The sequence below is a fragment of the Triturus cristatus genome, chromosome 9, assembly GCF_964204655.1.
Source record: "Triturus cristatus chromosome 9, aTriCri1.1, whole genome shotgun sequence".
NCBI lineage: Eukaryota > Metazoa > Chordata > Amphibia > Caudata > Salamandridae > Triturus > Triturus cristatus.
Window position 1 is genome coordinate 1,220,632,383 of NC_140592.1, and position 19,828 is coordinate 1,220,652,210.

The 19,828-nt window shown below is 44.7% G+C and overlaps 1 protein-coding gene across 3 annotated transcripts in view; it reads right to left on the reverse strand.

Moving 5' to 3' along the window:
* PCNX1 (pecanex 1) overlaps window positions 1–19,828 on the reverse strand; it is a 617,237-nt gene that overhangs the window by 439,153 nt on the left and 158,256 nt on the right. The window lies entirely within an intron of this gene.

Genomic DNA, 19,828 nt, shown 5'->3' on the forward strand with positions numbered 1-19,828 from the left:
CAGGACAGTAAATCGGGGCTCTAATTCATAATCAATTAAGTCTTATAATACGGCAAAAATAATACCTGGGTGACTTGTTCTCTGTATTATTGTATATCTTTTTGGATACATATTCATTAGTTAGCTAATATTCATTTTGCATGATTAATCTGGGGGCATTCCATTTTAGGTAAAGTAACACTGCTTGCGATGTGGTACTGTTTTAAAAGCTGGTATGGTATTATCTGAATTAATGTTGTTAACTAATATTGTACAAATTATTTTTTTTCTGAAATATTTAATGATGTGTAACTTGTTATGTACTTTTATGCCAATGTTCTTGTCTAACAAAGGTATTTTGACCGACTTAAAAACTATTGGTCAATCCCTGGTCCTCATAAAACTTAACTACGTAATTGACTCCTGACTGGCATTCCCAAAATACTCAGTTCTGCAGTGCATCTATTATCAGTCTCCCACAAACATAATCACATTTAATCAATACTAATCACCCTCAGTTGGCTCCCACTGAAGCCAGCTCAAAATAGCCTACATTACCCCCAAGTAGGGCTTTAAGTGGGCCGGGTTTCACCGGTGCTGAGCACCTGCAGTTTTTTAAAGGGGGCTTCGAAACGGGCCTCTATCGGGCTCCGTTTTGTGCCATGGCACAGGCGGCCCGATTTTGTCCAGACTGCAGTGACAGCAGATACTTCTCACTAGTGGAGAAGTTACGACATGACGTCATGCAAGATGAGGGTTGTAGGCGAAGGGAAATGCTTTAAAGAGTCATTTTCTCTCTGGATTTTCCTTCTTTTTTAAACTCAGGAGCAGCAACATTGTTTTGGTGTCACCAGGGCTTTAAGTGGAATCTTTTTCTTAGTTGCTGCGTAGTTATCATATGCAACTAACAACCATTGACAAAGCCAATAGTCCTGACTTGTTGTCGGAATGATGTTACTTGTTATATCATATAACCTGATGCAATGACAAACAGCAAAATAGAAGTTGGGAGGCACATTATGCTAAGCACAGATTTTTAGCTTACGTGTTTTTAAAACGCACTTAATTACATTAGCCACGCACCTTTGCGAGACACCCCAGTTTTGTCATGCCACTTAAAGCCTTGCCCCTAAGGATCTTCACAGAACAACTCCAGACTACCTAGCCTGAAAACATTGTTTCAGGGGGATCGTGCAGTCTCAGAAGTGGAGTCTCTTGGTCTCACAACCAATAAAAAAAACTAAAATCCTGAATACTTGGGCAACACGCCCAAGATCTGGAACTTGATTTCTTCAGTTCCACCAATTAACTACTCTTATGCTCATTCAAAAACAACTTAAACGCCATCTCTTATCTATACTTCGAGCCATTATTGACCACCATCCAGATACACCTAGTTGGTCTTACACCTTAGCTGTGGAAGAATCCATGAAGAACACAATAGTTTCTCTGAGTAGGCAACAGAGTGCTAGCTTCCGCCATGTTCCAATTGAAAAGGAATCTGTCACCTACATTTCGCCTACGTATTCCATGGTAAACTTCCTTACAATGGACAAACCCAAACTCCTCCCTTCCTACATTGATATTTTGCACCATATACCTGTATTTGTGCAAATGCTCATCACGTTTAATTTAATTGTTGTAAAACACCCCGATACCCATGTGGGCTTGCTTCTTGCCATATATAGTTGCAGATACACTAAGAAATAGCATGATTTGGTGACGAGAAAACTTTTAGGGAAGAATCAGGTTGGACTGAAAGGCTGAAAGGGATCTGGGCGTAGTCTGGAACCTGGCCAACAGTGAACAGGAAGCCACCCTAAACCTCTCCACCCTTGACTTCTCGGTCGTCTATCTCTCCCCTCTTAACCTCTACAACCCTTTTTTTCTCCATGCTCCAACAAGGCGACTGCATGGCGGCATTAGACCTCAATGAAGTCTACTTCCACATCTCAATTCATCCCTCCCACCAGTGCTACCTGCACTTCATGGTAAGTGGCAGTCTTTACTAGATCAAAGCACTTCCATTCTGCGTCACCACTGCCCCATGGTCTTCACCAAGTGCCTGGCAGCGGTTGCCACTCACTTAAGGAGGGGGGCACCCATGTTAACCCTCCACCCTACCCCACCCCACCTTGACCGGCTGATCAAGATTGCAAAAAGGCAACAGTGCCTGGAGCACACCCAAGCGACTATCTCCCTTCTCCACAGCCCTATGTTTAGCATAAAGTAACCAAAAATCCCATCTATACCCTCTACAAATCCTGCCCTTCCTGGGGGCTGAGTTCAACTCGATTACAGGTAAGGCCTGCCCAAGCACACCAAGAGTCACAAGCCTTCCAACAGCTTGTATACCTTGTTTCAGCCACATCATCACCTTATCGTCAGAACAGTAATGCACCTGTCAGGCATGATTGGCTTGTGCATTGTTATTGTGCGGCACGCTGGCTACACATGCACCCATTGCAGAAGTCAGTGGCGACACGCGGATGGCCAAATGGAAGATTTAGTGTTGGTAAAGGCCAGCGTACATCGTTCTTTGCAGTGGTGGGGCAGCAACAACCTGTTGGTGGGAAGGCCTATTCAGGACACCATCCCACAAGTCACCATTACTACGGTAGCTTCTCAAGCCCGTTGCAGGGCTCATCTCAATCAAATCACAGTGCACTGTGTGTGGAGCCCACCCCCTGGCGGCCCAACCCCCCCTGCCCCCGATCAGCAGGGCCGCCACATCAATTACCTCAATCTTCTGGTCATCTACCACGCTCTCAAAGCATTTCTTCTACTCATCCAGGGAAAGGTCTTCCTAGTCAGGACAGACAACATGACCGTACTACCTACTAAAGCAGGGGGGCACTCACTCTGCCTTTCTTTGCTGGCACAGACCATCTGCCATCGGTCGCTCCACCAACACACCCACCTGATAGCAGAATATCACCTTCTGTGGTGCAGCAGATTTGGCAAACCTCTCAGACCATCACCAGCGTAGCCCACACCTGGGCCAGGCATCCCTGGAACTCTGCTCTACTCAAGATGATGGGCAACCCATACGAGAAGCTCTGCCACAGGCAGAACCTTCTTACCAGGAACCAAGTACAGATCAGGCACAGAGGCATCAAACAACTCAATCTGGCACCTGAGTTCCTAGAGTTCCGTTACCTGCGTCTCCCTGCTATGCAGCGAAGTGGAGGAGCTTTGTCCGCTACTGTATCACTAAAAAGCAAGACCCTCTACAACCCGCAGTCCGTGATACCACTTGCTACATGCTTCATCTACAAAGGCCATGCTTAACCTACACCTCAATACTCATATGGTAGCCGCAGCAGCCTACAAGCAAAATTCCTTTTGCGCATATCCGTGGTAAAAGTCTTCATGAAAGGTATTAAGAGAGTTATTTCTCCCATGGTTCCACCGGCACCAGTGTGGAACCTAAACATTGCCCTCACCAGACTCCTGGATCCCCCATTTGAGCCCTTACACTCCTGTCCTCACCAGTATCGGCCCGGAAGAGGGCTTTTTTGTTGTTGAAATAACTTTTGTATGACACAATAGTGAACCTGTAAACCATCACACTGCCAGAACCCATTATTCAGGTGTGCAAGAACAAGATAGTGCTCAGGACTAGTCCTAGGTTAAGGTGGTTTCAACTTTCATCCATAAACAGACCTTAGAGCTCCTAGTCTTCTTCCCCCAACCAGAATCAGTAGCAGAGAGCCATCCACACCCTAGATGTCAAACATGCACTCATGTATTACATAGGCATAACAAAGTCTTTCCAAGGAGCCTTTGTAAAACCCCACAATGGCCAGTCTATATACAAGGAAGGCATTGGAAGGTGGATAGTCAAGTGTATACTGATGTGTTATCTTAAAGCAAATAGAACACTTTCTATCACACCCAGGGCGCACTCTACCCAGAAGAGGCATGCAAATATGGCCTTTCTGGAGAAGATCTCATTTGCCTACATATGTAAGGCAGCTATGTGGTCAACCTCACTAAAGTTTTCTAAACAGCATGTGTATCCACAGCAATACATGCTATGAGTAGAAAATATTACTTATCCTGTAAGAATCTGTTTGTGTCATATAGTTATATCTATTCACTACCATGCACAACCTCTTCCCCGGACACTTGTGGCTCTGATCACAGATCACTTCTTTCTCATATTTACAATCTTATTGTGTTCACTCACCACACCATACTACTGTTTCCCGATGTGTAAAAAACAATCTAACATAGAATTGTTGCCCATGCGCACTCAAAGTCTTTCGCGACTCAAGACGTTGTCTAAGAAAAACAATTTTCAGGCATCCGATCCCAATAGTAGATGGCAAGAGAGCGCAGCCTATGTGAATCTACAGCGCTACATGCAATGAACAGATGCTTACAGGTTAACAACCCAGTGCAATAAGCAGACTAGATCATAAGAATAACCATCAAGGGACCTGCAGAGCTGTTCAAAGCAACCAGCATGCTTAAAACCATAAAACTGAGCATCTGTCTCTTACACTTCAACAACCACTACTCTGCCCATTGTGTATCAGAACACAATAACCATACCTCAGTGGTCATCACCCATGACATGAAGATACCTCCCACATAGGATCAAAACAAAGACAACACCCTCAAACCCCACACCCTACACAGTGTGGTGTGCCTCACCTGTAGGCAAGCGCTTCAGCAACCCAGATACAAGTAGTAAGTGCTATATAAGTGCAGTAATACAATGCAATTACCTCATTCCATCCTGACTGACACCTGATGAACAAGAATGACTGCAGAAATCACGACCTTGATATAGCTCAGGTTGTGAATATACAATATAAATATATTTGATATTCAAAATAACTGTGCTGCCTGGTATCGTCCCAAGTACATGGCCCCATTTCCTCTTATTGTGGGGATCTCGCTTCAGCCAAACCCTCTCGTAGTCTAGTCCGCCACCATACGCGTAAATCATTGAATCTGTGTCTGAGTTCCGAGATGCTCCTGCTGCAGTAAAAATGTTCTACATAAAGTGCTCCTTGGAGCAAGGTCTATGCTGCATCAAACAGACCGTGCTTCAGAACATCGCAGTAGGGCTCTGCTTTCCAACTGGCCACGGCGGACATTTAATGCTACACGGCTCATGTCGGTGTAAATCAAATGCACTGAAAGCAAACCTGCAATTACTGAATGTCCCCACAGGGCGTCTTGGCTACAATAATGTCACTGATCCATGTGCCTCCCGTCTCAGGCTGCTGGCTCGCCATCCTCCTCACTTTTAGTAATTAGGCCTTCCAAGGATCCTGAGCGCAATGAATCGGACCAAGAAGTGAGAAAGAGCTAGCCCCAGGGCACGGCAGGGTTGCCTTGTAAGATTAGAACATGCTTACAGCAGCTATGTTTTCCATCACCATCTGGGAAGCCCCCAGAAGAGAGGCAGCCATTGCCACGACGCACTCACTTAGGTCTGCCATCTTCATTCTTCCTCTGCGCACAGAAGCACAAAGATTCCCTCGATAACCCCCGCACGTGGCCCACTCCAACCAGTCCAGAATCCACCTATAACCTCAGGCAATAGAAGATTCACAACAGGGGTGTGCCTGCATTGTTTTTTGTGGGAAATCTTAGCCGCAGTTTTATTAACATAGAAGATTGATATTTTATGTCATTGCAATCATAAATAACAGTGGCCAGTCATAAATCTCAATGACATGGCCATAAATCAATTTTTCTTTTTTACAGCAGCATAAATCATTCTGACCAGATCATAAACTTGTGACAGGTCATAAATCATATCTGTCATAAATCAATCAGGCCCTGCCATTTGCTTGTCATAGTTATGATTCCTTGAACTTGATGAGGCCATCGATCTAACACGCTGCTTTTTGGTGTCAAAGCTTTATGTTGGCTTTTTCTTTGATCGCGAGGGAGGTAGCCTCTCACTGCTGTTAGGCTCAACTGGCTACCTTGTCTGTTCATTTTGTGCCTTGCCGTCAGGTGGGTCTGGGCTGCGAGTGCCCTTCCCTGCTTACTCCTCACATCGTCCTACTCACCCTGCCATAAGGCATCCTCGGGTAAGTACCCTTCCTCCTGCTGGTGTGCCTCCTTTACTAATCAATGTTCCCCCTATTGTCTGCCCTCTAGCACTGAGACAATGCTGCTGCTACAGGTGTGGGTGGATTTCGTTAAGTTAAGTGTGTTGGCCCTGCTTCCACAAATTAACCATCTCCGGGGCAGTGCTGTCTTAACTCCTAGCTCCCCCAGCAGAGGTACGGCACCCCCCCCCGCGTCCCCTCCCAAAGGGCGGTTAAAAAATACAATTGGGGGCCTGATTGGCCCAGCTTTCTTGCACCAAGCTTGGCACACTTGTTTAAATCTCCCATTAGTATGAGATTCATTAAGGGTCTCACAAGTAGGTTTCCTCCCACTCCTTTCATCATGCCTTGAATTTGGTTCTACATTCTTGATGGGTTCACCCTTTGAACCCTTACATAGTTGTCCCTTAAGGTTTCTAGCATTCAAAACTATATTTTTGGTTGCAATCACTTCCGCTAGGAGGGTGAGTGAAATGCAGGCTCTTAGCTCCAAGCCTCCTTTTACATCATTCCATGCTGATAAGATTGTTCTTAGGACCAATGCTGCTTTCCTGCCTAAGGTGGTCACTCCTTTCCACTTGGGGCAGTTATCACCTTAACCACTTTCTATCCTCCTCCTTCTAAGGAGGAGGAGAGACTTCATCGCCTGGACCCGAAGAGAGCAGTCTGCTTGTATTTGGACAGAACCATAGCCATGGACTTCAGGTTGGACTATCAACTGTTCATTGGTTATGTAAGCAAGATGAATGGCAAGGCTGTCCAGGTGGATCATCCAGTATATTAAGATCTGCTATGCCTTGGCCAAGAAGGAGCCTCCTGAAAGCATTCACGCTCATTCTACCAGAGCTAAGTTTTCTACTTCGGCTTTAGCCAGAAGTGTCCCTGTGGTAGACATTTGCAAGGCGGAAACTTGGGCCTTCCTCCACACTTTTGTGAAGCACTATTGTTTGTATTTGGAGGTAAGTAGGGACGGCCATTTTGCATTTTCTGTGCTGAAGGATTTTTTTGGTGCAGGCAGGCACCCTCTCCCTGGAGCGGGACTGCTTGGGGATTCAGTTCAAAAGGTGAGGAATCCACTAGAAGAAGTTACTTACCTTTGGTAACGCTTTTTCTGGTGGATACAGTATCTGCCTGTCGATTTCTCACTGACCCACCCGCCTCCCCATTGACTGTCTGCTTATACCGGAAAATATTCGATGTATATTGTACACGATTTATTGTTGAAATCATGTGTACTTGGCACTAGGAAATGTCTAGAATTAAGATATTTCAGATTTGGTTGTGTTTTGTATACTATGTATACTTGTGAATATGATGTGGGTTCACCCGTTTGCCTCAAAGTCACAGAAAAAATGGGTGGAACGGGCGTCAGCACACCAACGAGGCCTTCTTATGGCTCCAATGACGTCACGCGGAGTCGCGTGCAGAGCCGTTCAATTGTGATGTCCTACTCGACCTAGGAGAGCTGAGGAGAAAAGTTTCAGTGGAATGCTGCACATTGGGGTAATTCAAAAGGTGAAGAATCCACAGGCAGATGTATCCATCAGAAACATACCTTCTAATGACTCACACTCATGTTGGGCAAAATGATGTCTTTCTGTTTGAGTCAGAATATTTTTATGTTTGATGATGTCTATTATAGACAAGTGTCCAATACCACGATGGGCACCTGATTCGCCCCCAGCTTTGCAAACATGTTCCTGGGCTGGTGGGATAGACAGGTGGTCTGGACGGAGGAGAATGAGAGACACCGCCCACGTTGCCGTGTGGCTGAGATACATTGAAGCTCGTTAGTCACATGGGATGGTGATGTAGGGTCAGTCACAGTTTTTGTCAATGCACTACAGTGGAACAACTTCAATCTCATTCAGTCACAAGATCTCTGGCGAGAGTATGGAATATCTTGTCATCCATCTCACACTAAATGAAGAGGAACTCCTGGCAGAGCTCTATATGAAGGAAATAATTGGCAATAGCATACTACATGTGGCCAGTCAAGTCATCATACTACCAACCTGAAATATGGTGAGCTACTCCCCGCCTGACGGATTTGCTCCAATAAGGAAACATATGACGCAGAGTGCAGTACCAGAGTGGTAAGATTCCGTGAGAGGGAATATCCCAGTAGGGTTCTAAACACAGCCAAGGGGAAAGTAGCATCCCTTAAAAGGGATGATTTCCTCTTTAGCAAAAAGAAATCGAAAACTGAGAAACCTAATATTGTGAGATTTATTACTACTGACTTTAGCGATAAGTAAAGGGATGTCAGGAAACTGATGAACAAGCACTGGGCAATCCAGAGGGCAGATCCCATTATGATGCTCATTGTGGGATCACAGAACAGCACCACATATAGGAAAACCAGGACATTAAGAGACACCCTCACAGAGAGCCACTTTCAACGATCTACCACAGGTTGGTGGTTGAAAAATGTAGGGGATTCTTCTGGTGTGGCAAATGTAATGCCTGCAAGTGCAGCACTAATTGCAACACCTATCAGCTAGCCAATAGTAAAGACTAAATGATCTTACAAATGAGAACATACACGTCTTATTATTGTGTGTAAGATCCATGCAAGCTCTGATATGCGGCAAAGTACCACCTTCCTGGTCAAAAAGAGGATCTTGGAAAATCTGAGAGCGATAAGTAAGCAGAATGAAACTCATCCGGTTGCCAGGCATTTCTTTGCTAAACATCAAAGTCATCCGGATGGCCTCTGTTTCTTTGGCGAGGACAGGATTGACAAGCCAACCAGGGGAGGAGAAAGAGAAACTTGCATCAAGGTGTCACACCCGATTATAGAGCTCGACACCAAGATCCCTCATGGGCTTAACATGGACTAAGAACTCACAGCGCACATATAATCTGAATGTCTCTTTTCTGATGATTTTGCTACATACCTGACTGTCCCTAGTCCATTACACATCCTTCTGTGTACGGATTCCTTGATTGTTACCAACAAATTTGTCTGACATTTGATTTACTTCATTTTCTGGTATGCTGTGCGGCGTTGCTTAAATCAATTTATCCAATTCTATACATAGCATATCATGTACTGACAGACCCGTTTGTCCAGCCCACTTGAGCCCGATTGCATTCTTGCACTAACTTTGACCTCCTTATCACCCATGTGCGGATACTGAAGCATGCATTGTTTAGCAATAGCCCAATAACTGTCTCTAGACTGCCCAATTGGACCTGATTTTTCTAACACACCACTATGATTCATGGGTCTGGTACGATGGTACATATACATGACATCCACAATTGACATTCTCAGAGGACTTATTTGGTTAGCTCTCTTCGAATATTCACTGATGTTGGCATTTAAGTGATACATATTGTCTAAGTCAGAATTTGGAATTATTCACAAATGTCCTGAATGCCATGCATTAATTCTGTAATTTGCGCGGGAGGAATTCTAACGTGTGCCGTTGCATTTTACGATGCAAGGACATGAGGGCACATACAATGTAAGCACTATGTTTACTCACTGATCTGCATTTAGAATATCACTGTTTTCTCCTCTGTCATCAAACATACAAAAATATTCTGACTCAAACAGAAACACATCATTTTGCCCAACATGAGTGTGTGCTCCACACATTTTATAGATTTATGTCAATACTTGCACATAAATGTGTGTTGTCTTCATACACAGCTTTGAAAATATTACATTATTGTTGATGATACTTTTGATTCTTGACTAACAGTCGGTCTATTATGTTTTTTTAAATTCAGATTGGTTTGTTCTTTATAGTTTTGTGAGGTGATGGAACCTGAGAAAGGCTGTAAAGCCAAAATGCGTTGTCATTCACATCCTTAATAAACCACAGATTTCAACTTGATGAGTGCCTTGGCGATTTTTTCTTTCGTTTTGTGGACATTTGTATGGGCGCCGCAGCCCGATTTTTAGGCATTAGTGCGTAGTGAGAGAGAGTGTGAGAGAGAGAGTGAGAGAGAGAGTGTGAGAGAGAGAGTGTGAGAGAGAGAGAGAGAGAGAGAGAGAGAGAGAGAGTGTGAGAGAGAGTGAGTGAGCGAGTGAGCGATTGAGTGAGTGAGAGAGAGAGAGAGGGTGACCTATTGCCTTCATCAAGGGGTCAGCACATCAACATATATAAATCAGACCCATTTTCTTTATTGAAAAGTGAACAATACCAGACTAAAATAAATCTATATTTTATAAATACCCATATTGCAATGTTAAATAGTGATTATCACAAAATAATCCCCGCCCTTTTTAGGTCTCTCCTACGCAGAGCGCATGCGCTGCTTAGGAGGGGACCTTTTGCAATCGATCAGCATTTTGGCTAAAAGCGTGCACATTTTACATTGCTTTCTATTGCAACGCGTGCACGTTTGGCATTTCCCTTGCGGGAGCAAGCATCAGCGCCATCTGTTTGTAATTATCCTGAAACAGATGGTGCCCCTGCTCGCTCCTGCAAGGCAAACGCTGTGTGTGGTCCAAGCGACGCGTTCTGCGGTCACTTGAGACTGTTTTTTTTTCTTTCTTTTTAAATTTAACGTTATTATTCCCCCCTTACGGCTCTGCCTCTCCAGCCCTTTCTCCTCACTGCGGAGCTTTCCTGACTGCCACTTATTGGCCGATTTCTGCTGTCTCCTTTTGCCATCGGCTGCCTGTGTTGCCTCTTGGTACTACGTGCAGGTCAGGCAAGTCGTGTTGCTTTTTCCAGCCTCATTGGGAGTCCTCGCCTGCTTCCTCCAGGTCATTGGCTGGATTTCTCTTCTTCACGCGGCCCAGGCAAATCGGAACTTTGCTCCTCGTACCCAGGCAGTGTAATTTGGCAACTGCGTCGTCCTGTGCGGACTCGCACAGCATATTTTCAGCTGATTTCTCCTTGTTTTCGCCAGCTCTGTTCTGTTGGTTTGTGCAACTTTTTCTCACGCTGACTAGCACAACTCTACTTAGTGGCTGCATTGTTTACTCTGTGGGAGTTCTACTGCACGCACTCTTGTGGAGGTGTGGTGGAGGGGACGTGCATGGGGACCAGACACACACAAGCCACAATGCTCTACAACACAGACAAAAGTTCTGGCTAAACAAATAAGATCCCAAAAGCAAGACCTATTGGCTATGCCAAGGCTTGTTTTCTTTATCCCCCATCTTCGGTTCCTCCTTGTCGTTGCAGATTGAATTTGGCCTCTTATACATTTTGTCACTCAATCTCAGTTTTTGCTGGCCTTCTAGCACAAAACAGATTTCTTTTTTATTGCGCCTGCCAACACACCGAAAGTGCTCAATAATATGCTGAGTTGCTGCCAACGGGTGTTTTTAAGTCACAGAACGAAGGAAGGATATTTCAATTTAAACAGACTTGTCAGAAGTCCTTCTTACGTTTCACTTGCTCTCTTGCCCGCAGATCTTATGGCTCTGACTACACATGTGTGCAGTGCACTGCCCTACTCTTCCTCGTTTTGTTATCGGTACTTGGCCAAGATCACAGAATGTACCTGCTGCTTCACTATAGCCTTTTGTAGACACAGCTTCCATTGTTTGCTTCCAGTAGCTTATTCACACCCCAAGGATTCCATCCTTACTTGGGCTTTGCGCAAGCATTTTACTGACTGCTAATCTTCTACCATAAAAAAAAAAAAATACACAACACTGTCTAACAGCCAATGGTATAACCGGAGCCCTAACCTCAAAGCAGTTAGTCAACAGCCGTAAGTGCGCTGTGGAAACCCCTACAAACACCCTGACTCCAGGGAGAAATCACATTTCCATCAGTGAATGAATTCCTGTTCATTATTGAATTAAAGTTTTGGATTACAGATTGTTTTTTGGTTTTACAGCTTCTTACTCATTAAGCCCCTGTGTACCTTAATCGGCTGTTGCTGTCTCTGCTGCAATTACTCTGTTCTCTGGGAGTCTTACAAGAGATCCAGGCTGTGTGAATCTTTCCAGCTGCTTCAGGACTGAAATATCCATTTCCCATTTTATATTTATTTATTTAGAATTTTATATAGCGCTAGCAGGACCCGACGGTATCAGAGCGCTTTACAACAAGTTAACAGGAAATAAGAAAGGACACATATAAAAAACATTTCAAAATAGAGATGGTAGCTAACTGTGTATTGATCCGAAGGTTAAAGGTGCCTAGCGAGGAGGAGATACTTGAGGTTTTCTTGGAAGGTCACAAAGGAGGGGTTAGTTCTGAGATCTGCTGGTAGGGAGTTCCAGATTTTGGGGGCATTGCCCGAAAAGGAGCAAGCCAGGGCTTTTTGTTTACGTGTCTTTGGGGGAATGAGAAGTAGGTTGTGGGTGCTCCTCAGGTTTCTTGCCTGGCCTGCCTTGGTGAGCTTGATTGCCAGGTAGACTGGTTTACCAGTCTGAACGACTTTGTGGGTGAGACAGGCAGTGAGCTTCAATAGGGAGCAATTTGAGCTCTTTCAGGGAGGGGGAGAAATGATTGTGCCTTTTAGCTCCAGTGACCATCCATACTGCTGCTTTTAGAGTGGTTCGCATGGGGGCTAGGTGGGATTTTGCGGAGCCTGTGAGGGTAGCATTCCCATAGTCTAGTCTGGATAGAACCAAGGTTTCTGTTCCAGTCTTGAGATCATTGGGCAGTTGGAAGGGCTTGATTCTGTTGAGTAGTTTTAATTTGTAATGGGCACTCCTTACGGTAGCCTTAATGTGTGAGCTCATGTTCAGGTTAGGGTCCAGAAAGATACCCAGTGACTTGGCGGGGCAGGCCAGAGCCAGGTTGAAGTTCAGGGAGTCCATAAGATTATCTATTCTTGGGCCTGGTGGATTTGTCCGTTATTTGAGATGAGAAGGATATCCATCTTGTCTTGGTTACGTTTTAAGTGGTTGTGAGATAACCAGTTTTAGATTTTCTTTTTTTTTTTTTTTTTCAGAGTGTCTTTAAGGCTGCATATGTCTTCTGGGGAGGAGACTTCCAGGTAGAGCTGGATATCATCTGCATAGAGGTGGTAGGTGATGTTGGCTTGATCGATTATGGTAGTGTAGATATTGAAGAGAGTAGGTGGGAGAACTGAGCCCTGAGGGACACCTTTGGTTATAGTAGAGATATCAAAAGTTTGATTGCTTATTTTGATTTGTTGAGAACGGTTGTGAAAGAAAGATGTGAACCATTTCAGCATCATGCCGTCTGCTCCGATCCGTTGTTTAAGGGTGTTGAGAAGAAGTCCACCGTGTCGAAGGCCGCAGATAGGTCTAGGAGGATGAGCAGGCAGCAGCGACCTGCATCCATACATTTATGGATGCCAACTGCTATATTTAGTAAGGCTGTTTCTGTGCTGCAGCCCTTTCTAAAGCCTGATTGGCGAGAGTCCAAGAGATTGTTGGTGTCAATGTGCTGGTCGAGTTGGAGTAGGACACATTTTTTGAGGATTTTGGCCAGGAAGGGCAGGTTAGAGATTGGCCTGAAGTTGTTAAGGTCTTCAGGGTCTAAGCCCGGTTTTTTTCAAAGTGGAGAGACTTGGCCAAGTTTTAGGCAGTCTGGCATGACCCCCATGCTTAGCGAGCTGTTTATTATCATCGTCCAGAGGGGTCAAATGATGTGACAGATTTATTGCCATGGAGGCCGGAAGGGGGTCTGCAAAGTGGGAGGAGGGTTTTCCATTCACAATTAGTCTGGAGATGTCCATTTCTGAGAGTGGGTTGAATGCTTCCCAGCAATTTTGGGTAGAGGGGGATCCTAAGGTTTGGTTTCCCACTTTAATCTCAGAAAAGGGGTTCCCTAAACCGGAGTCTGGGGAGAGAAAGGTGGGATTTTTAGTTATGTACACAAAGGCCTATCTAACAGAGTTCTCAGCAGAGGTGAAATCTATAGTTCTACCAAGGAAGCCAATCATTTACCACACACCCAGTTGGTACATCTCAGCCTGTTGGTGCAGCACGCCTTGTATGCATTTTTCCCAGCCTGGAAGAGTTTAGCATGCAGTGCACTCCATGCTAATTCATACCTGGGCTTCTTGGCTGAGACTGCCAGCAGTGGTACATATGATGGTTGTTTGGTAACAAGCATTAGGGACGTTGCAACATGGCTGAAAGAAAAAAGCTTTATGACACAGCCAGCGTTGACCGGGCCATAGCGTTTACATTTTTTACTCTTACTTTCAGCCATGCTGCACTAAAGCCAGCGAGGCTGTACAATATGGCAAATGACAAAGCCAACAGATCTCACATAGGCGAGACCTATTGGCTTTGCCAATGTTTGTTTCTCTGCAACGCGCTAGCGTGCGATAGGCTACCATGCCGTAGTAGCAGAATACCCCTACTGCTCTTTTTGTTGCTACATCACATTGCCAGGAATAGTACTCATTAGCGACACATAAGCAAGCAATGCATCCGTGTGTGCAACACTCCCACAGCTACCCATCACAGAACACACAGCATCTAACGATGTAAGGCTTTGCACGGCGTGATGACTGACCAATACAAATGGATTACCATGCGATGGGTCTTTCAGAAGCGCAATTAATCCGATTATGCGTAAATAAACTCCAGCTTTGGGATGGAACTGGCGGGAATGTTTTTTAATCACAGGCAGGAGATGGAGCGACGGAGCAATAATGCCTGAGTGCTGGACACGAGAACGCTAATTTATGGTCTGCGTTGACACATAGGCAATTTCACTTTAATTTTGCTCTATTGCTGGGCCCCATTTTACTGCCACTATCAGTAAAGGAAATTGGATGTTGGAAGGTAACTGCAGTTGCTGCATTAATAGAGAAAAGGTTATCCCAGATGCTAGGGGAGTGCAGAGGAGAAGCACTCCCCTAGCATCCCTTGCTCCAAACCTCCGGCTTTCCAGCTCTTGTACTGAAGGTGGTACACTTAGTATTTATTATAGATGACTTCAGGGTACCTGCATACCATAATACATTAGCTGTTGTGATGTCTGACCAGTGTAAAAACAAATTAAACCTTATACTATTCGGGTTTTTGTATAGCATACACTGTAAACTGGATTAGTGCCAGGGTGCTCTCGAATTGGTGGGTAAGTTTGGTGGTGTTGAGTTCCGAATTAATGTTTCTCCACCTTTAAAAAGAGATAGTTTTATCAGGGGCTGCTGTTTTTTCTAATCGTTGAATCGGAGCAGCACATCATGAACAACAGCAACGATTTATCAGACCGTGCCTTGGTGTAGCATTGCAACGTTGCAACATTTGCTCATTGTAAACGCTCACTTTGAAGACAGCCGAAAGCAAAATAAACACCAGGCTCCCTCAAAGATACAGCTTAACATCTGACTTCGGTCTTTGAATGCCCAGCAAATGGGACGAGATGAGAACAAGATGTAAAGGCCCGTTTATTACAGAAAACAAGTTTGTGGAAAAACACAGTAAACACGGCTTTGGCATTGGGAGCGTTGCAGGGATTCTGCACATACACAGAACTATGTGCAGGAAAACAGGACCTCAGTGTATAGGGGTCTACCAACACCACATCAGTACCCAAAATCCCAAACCGACTAGCTATAGAGTCTCATTCGTTCTCCTCCAAATATCACGGAGCTACAAATGATTAGACAACCCAGAACACAACACTCCCGACTCTCTCAGGAATCGCGGGAGCAAGACGTACTCTTCCGCTCACTCACTCGTACTTATCCACAATGAGATTAGGCAGTCACTGAAATTGTTCATAATGTTTATTTTAACTATCATGCTGTACAATACAGTATACGTGCTGCTACTAGCAGTAAAATGCATCAACTCAGCGCAGTTAGCATTGTTACAATTCCATAGAATACAAAGGGAGATGTCATTTTAGATAAAGACAGTGGAAATAAGGGCCTTTAGTCCTAACCACTCTCCCCTCGACTGGAAGAAGTTTATTTTATAAAAAGGACGATCTCTGGGCTTTGACAGCAGACCCCATATCTTAAAGCCTGAATGTAATGTTTACATCATAGGAACAGCAGAGCTCTTCTTCATGGAACGGCTTTCTCCAAGTGTGTTAAAACAACATGCAACAACGTAATATCAAAGCACGAGTCTTCAGTACTGCAGCTGTATGTAGTATGTTATGTCTAGGTGCTAGGGACTGACCAGAACAAAATAACAAGGAGCATTGTTTATCAACCTGGCACATCGGGTTCAGAAAAGGCAGAGAATGCAAAAGCAGCCCGTTCTCATGTGAAAGGCACAAACAGAGTCTTGCAAAAACAAAGTCATGTAGTAAGGTGCGCAAAAGCAGCATCATGGCAGCAAAGCTCATTCTAACTTAGCCATTTTGACAATGTCCCTAAGAGACATATAACACCCTAGGAACCATATAACACCCTCCCCTTGGTAAGTTCATAGGACATAGACAATAACCCAAAACAGAGTTCACAAGTCAGGCAGAGTTGCGCTTGAAAAACACTAAACTGGAAAAAAATTGGAAAGTTAAAAAAACAAAACAAAATTTCAATACTGTTATCATGGCTTCTTGAAATAGAGCAGTCTCCGGAATAATAAAGCTATTATGAAAGAGTTATTATGAAGGAGTGGGAAGTCAATCAAGGTATGTGAACCGATGAATGCAATTCCCTCTAAAAGATCATTTCTATTGTTGGTAGAAAAAAAGAGATGCCATCCAATTAAGTAAGCCGAAGGAACAAACGTGCTCCTCATAATCAGACGCCTCAAAAAGCGTGAGTGGGCAACTTGCGTGATAGTCGATGAAACTCTGTTGCTGGACGACCTGCGCAGTCGCACAGACATGCCATTCAGCCAATACTCCCAAGTGCAGCCGCACGCACCATACGGCTATCCCCAGAACAAGCCTGGTCATCCGCCTCTAAGGGGCCCATCAACTGGATAAAATCCGGGACTGGACATGACGTGTTGGAGAGGCATAAATCAAGTGCACAATAAATGGGGCATCGCAGACAGTAGAATACTAGTTGCACACAAGTAAAGTAGGCAAAGCGAAAAGTTAATCCATAACTGACGCCAAGCGTTGCTAATGGCAAGCATCCAAAAACCTGTACATCTGCAATTGGCTTGGCCTGGGCATTAACACAAGGTGAGCAGCCATTACGCAGCAGGAACAGGAGAAGCAGAATTCCCGCACCTAACCCCAAAATTAAGGGGAACCCTCCGAAGACACTGGAAAAGATAGAATGAATAAATCCCGGTATTATTCCAAATACCATCTGAAAAGAAGTCACAAGGCCGGATAGCACACGTTTATAAAAATGTGCAAGGCCTTTCGTGTCAGACGCATTAAAATTTGTTGTATAAGCTCCCCAAAATGTTGTGGGAGGTTTGTGTTCAAAAGGGACTGTATCTCACTAGAAACCCTGGCCACCTGTAACTCGAAGGTCTCTCGGGCCGCAGTGAGACACACCACTTGTTGGAATAGTAGTGCCTTGAGCCTGCTCAACTTGTTGAAATCTGTTTTCAAAGTCAGAATGGAAGGTCAAATTGAACTATCTACAATCCCATGCGGGGGTGGAAAAAGCACATTGCTACAACAAGTTGCGCGTTGTGAAACTTACTAAATATGGGACTCTTGCCCGTAAACCACATCAGTCTTGGTTTTTCAAAATAAGATAACTGCCATTGGTAAGCAAAGTAAAAGCGGGAATTATTGAGGGAACTGGGGTCCCTTTAAAAAAACAAGCAAGTTTGGGCGCTGACCCATTACACGCGCCGTGTAACTTAACATGTTTGCAAACCAGGGAATGTCCTATTGTGGAATCGCAGTCCTCCCCTGTAAGAAAAACTTCCTTACCCTCCCTCTGACATCTGACATCTGTAAGTGAAAGTTAGGGACCACAATTCATGTAGGAATGCACTGCCCAGGGGTTCAAACCGGCCAATCAGAAAATGCTGCATGCACGATTTAAATTGAAATAACGAAAAAGCGAGAGAGATGACCCCATGAATTAACCTAACAGCAGAGTCAGTTTCCGCTACCAAGAACGGCAAGGGCTCCAATTGTTCAATATGCAATAGTGTATATGCAGCATCTTTCATGGAAAAAAAGCGTTGTTTATCAGTAGGGCTCCCGGTTTTCCGTTTAAACTGATTTTAACATATAAATACAGACGGAAAACAAGTTCTCCTTTATCTGTATTTATATCTAAAAACGGGAAAATACTAGTACATTTTGCCGTGCTTCATAAAGTATCATAAAAAGCTTTTATTGATGCCCCAGCCATTTCCGGGGGCTCCGCTCCGCCCCTCGAGTGAGGTCTTTATTGGCATCAATAGAATCACACCCCCAACCATCTAGTGTCTCCCCCTCCTTAGAGGGTTAAGAGGTGTCAGCCTTCCCCAGGCACACACACAGCCGCACCAGACTACTTCACAGGTCTTTGAAAGACATTTTACTTGTTAATGAGGCTTTGTTGTTCTTTCACTCCTACAGTAATAGAAAGAAGCTGCCCAGAGTGGCCAAGAGGCTGACGGTCTGACCCCAGACCTGCCTAATTGCAGCATATGCAGCCATTTCAAAACCAAAGTAGGTGTCCTCGGGGAAGGGGGTGGGGTGCTGGAGTCAGTGGCGTATGCAGTTTTGGGGGCGGCAAAAGCAGGAATCGAATGCCAGCACCCTGTGGGGTGATAAAGCCTATTAAATTAAACACGGTCTGGCACTGAGGGGACACTTGCAGCCTCTGTTATCTGAAGAGCGCGTTTGTTGTGCAGGTAGCAGTAGCCCAACAGGTTAGGGTGGAAAGGTCGCTGGTGCCAGAGAAGCAGGGGACGGTACCTACTATGCCATTGGAGGTTGCATAGCTGAGGAGAAGGAGGGCAGCAGCTCGCCACAGGCCATGGGCCGTCAGTGAGTGTGTCTGAGTAAAAGTATTAACAGAACACCTGCCTGTGCCTCGGTCTGTGCCCTCCCCACTGTGGGTACGAACAGTAGCCTCACTCGTCTATTACAGGGCCGTCCATAGCTAACACCCGCAATAATGCATCTCAGAGAGATAGTTCAATCGGTTAAGGTACCTACTCTAGCGTTTTGTGTCTAGCATTAGCGGGTCACTCACAGATATGATTCAAAGCCACTTCAAAGTGCTCAATTACACAGCGGCGGTCTCTTCTTTTTTTCCCCCCGGACAAGGTCAAGGACAGTTTCCAATTCTGCTGCCCCCACTCTTTCTTCCTCTTCTTCTCTCTCTTTCTGTTGCGCTCCACCTCACTTGTAGAAAACCGCGATTGTTCTATGCATTCCTTTCCATCATTTGTTCCTCTGTGAAATGGATCCAAAAAAAAGAAGGAACACTTTTGCTACAAATGTCTTTGTCAGACATTTTTCTACTCCAAAATGCAGCCACAGGAGGAGAGAAAAAAGGTTTTAAAATACAAACAATGAAAACATAACTAAATAAAGCAAGACAGTAGTCGCAAAGTGGCCAGATTGGTTTTATTTACACTCAAACACATTAGCACCACCTTACAGAGTTTGCTAGTGAAGCGCTACTTTTCTTTTCATGTTGTTTGCTTTTTAAGCAAAAACGCACATTGATTTCTGAATAGTGAGTGTAAAAGCTTTAAGTTGTATTCCCTATGAGTGTTTGCTTTTTTCCAGTATGTTGTTACTTTTTTTCAGGCAGCATATTACTGTAGTCTAGTGCATAATTTGAAGTGAATTGCTTCCAGGTGTTTATAGCGGGGCACAATAGGGTTGCAGCTGAAGGCAGTGTGAGTTTCTCTCAGTGGGGCAGTATGGTGTCCAGTGGGGGAGAGGATGTGGCACTCTGCAGATGACAGAAACTGCAAGGCTCTGAGACAAATGGCTTGTGATAGCACTTTTAAGCATATTTGGGACGTTCTGCAAATG